General features: G+C 39.0%; 1 long non-coding RNA gene across 1 annotated transcript; it reads left to right on the top strand.

Annotated features, from left to right (window-relative positions):
- The first annotated feature begins 275 nt into the window (after window positions 1-275).
- On the top strand, window positions 276-1,738 carry LOC147850614 (uncharacterized). Its single transcript, XR_015531701.1, has 2 exons — window positions 276-1,209; window positions 1,303-1,738. It is a non-coding gene; the product is annotated as an uncharacterized LOC147850614 (long non-coding RNA).
- Window positions 1,739-2,158: the final 420 nt, after the last annotated feature.

A 2,158-nucleotide genomic window follows, 5' to 3' on the forward strand; every position in this document is an offset into this window, starting at 1 on the left:
GCTGCTGCCGCTGCTGTTGCTAGTGGTGGCTGCGGCATTTAGCAGCAGCAGCAGCAGTTACCTGAGCTACTCATCATTGGAGCGTGACAACGCGCCCTGCACTCAGCCGGGCTCCAGCTACAGCGGTTGCAGTCTCGCCTCCGCTGCCAATCCCTACCACCATCCATGCACCCAATACACCACTTGCTACCACAACACCCACTTATAACACACACACATATATACATATACATATATATATGCGTCCTGCTGCAGGTATCTCTCTCTCTCTCTCTCTCTCTCTCTCTCACTCTCTCTCTCTCTCTGCCTGTCCTGTCAACTAACATGATGTAACATGAAGAAGGTAACAGAGATATCCCCAACCAATACACTACACTAGCTACTTAGCCTCCAATTCTGAGATCCCCTCCCCTCCCCTCCCCTCCCCTCCCCTCCCCTTCACGCATGTGATGGGAACACTCACTATTCACACTTTCAGCATCTTGCATACTTTGCATTCCCACTTCCATCACACAAATGCTGAGTGAGCCACCATGCCCAAAACTAACTTCATTCCAAGAAGACTCTTTCTTGGCTTCACCTCCATCTTTCAAACTCTCGTTCCATGATTGATTGTATTATTCTCCAAGTCCTAACCAGTTCAAACAAGCCGTTTATATCCTTTCAATCCCTACTCTGCTCATAATTAGCCCCTACTCTATCCCTGCTTTGCGTTGATTTATCACTTCACTTCTCTTCGCGCTACTCCACTTCATTCACATTCAAGAGCAACCATAGCACATCTCACTGCTTCAATAGTTGTGGCTACCTCAAAACTTTCCATCTCGATGAATGTAAAGTCCCTATCCTATGTGTTACACAGGCTACACAAAGATCTAAACATTATTACGGCTTTCTTTCGGCAAGAGAAGAACGTTGTTCAGTTCATATACATATACTTCATTGTAATATGTGCATTTACTCTTTGAAACATAACATGTTTTATTGTGCAACGTGCATTCACATTGTGTTGGTTCTTTATCCACGCTCCGGTTATATAAGAAAAGTGTGTGCATCACACGCGATTGTAGAATGAATGGCCTCAATGACTCCTTCTCAACTCTTGAAATTGACTGTGTCTATTTATATATGTATATATATTGTTGGGGGTAGATACCACCCCTTAAACTTACTTAGTTCAGCATAATTGGTTTGATTAGAGATTAATAGGTCCACTAAGTAGTTTACTATAAGTGGCATAATTAATTATTGAATCTATGTATCGCTAAGTAGGCATAACTAATTTTGATTAGAGTTTAATAGGTCCACCAAGTGTTTTGCTATAAATGGCATAACTAATTATTCAAACTATGTATCTCTAAGTAGGCATACACTTAGAGTTTTGTTTGTCTAGGTGTTTGGATGGAAAATCATTACATGCTGAAAACGTGGGTGGGGGGTGGACTCGGTAATTATCGAGGTCTCCTAGTGCACTTTCCTTTACTTATGCCAATTCCTCTTTTCAATGTAGGTTGACGTAAAAACTCTCAAGCTATGGTAATGCTATCTATGTGTGAACAGTTCAAGTCTCCACCTTTTCTCTATGATGCCACTATCCATTATTATATATTTTATCTCATTGTATACTCTCCAATTATAGTGGTTGTTTTATATGTGAGTTCGGCACCACCTTGGCTTGCCTATGTAATTAGACTATGGCTCTTATTTGAGCTGATTCAACATAAATAAGTTTATTTTGGATATTGAATGTAGCATTCAAAAGAGATAATACAACAAGTTGCTACACGGTCCACGAAATGTGTAAATTTGTGGATTTTATGTTTAAAAAATCATATTCTATTCATAATACCCACACAACATTATGCCTTCAACAAAAGCTAATGCCAAAACGAACTTAATGTTTATGGACTGAATGGTTTTAATTCTTTATTGAATAGATACAAATTTTCATAGTGCCATTCGAATCACATTTTTCTTTGTTAGTATACACATTGGTTTGGATGACGAGGTGGAAAAGTAATTTGTTAAGAGTGTATAATTAAAGATGAGAAAAAGTTGTCTATGTTTTGTTGATGCCACTAAGTGGTGTACATAACTTGTGTCATAAAATTGGGGAATTAATTTGTTTCTTCTAGATTTCCTTAGGAATTATATTGTA

This window comes from Azolla caroliniana, unplaced genomic scaffold (genome assembly GCF_043228905.1).
Source record: "Azolla caroliniana isolate FFs.n. ecotype wild unplaced genomic scaffold, voAzoCaro1.0.p SCAF_21, whole genome shotgun sequence".
NCBI lineage: Eukaryota > Viridiplantae > Streptophyta > Polypodiopsida > Salviniales > Salviniaceae > Azolla > Azolla caroliniana.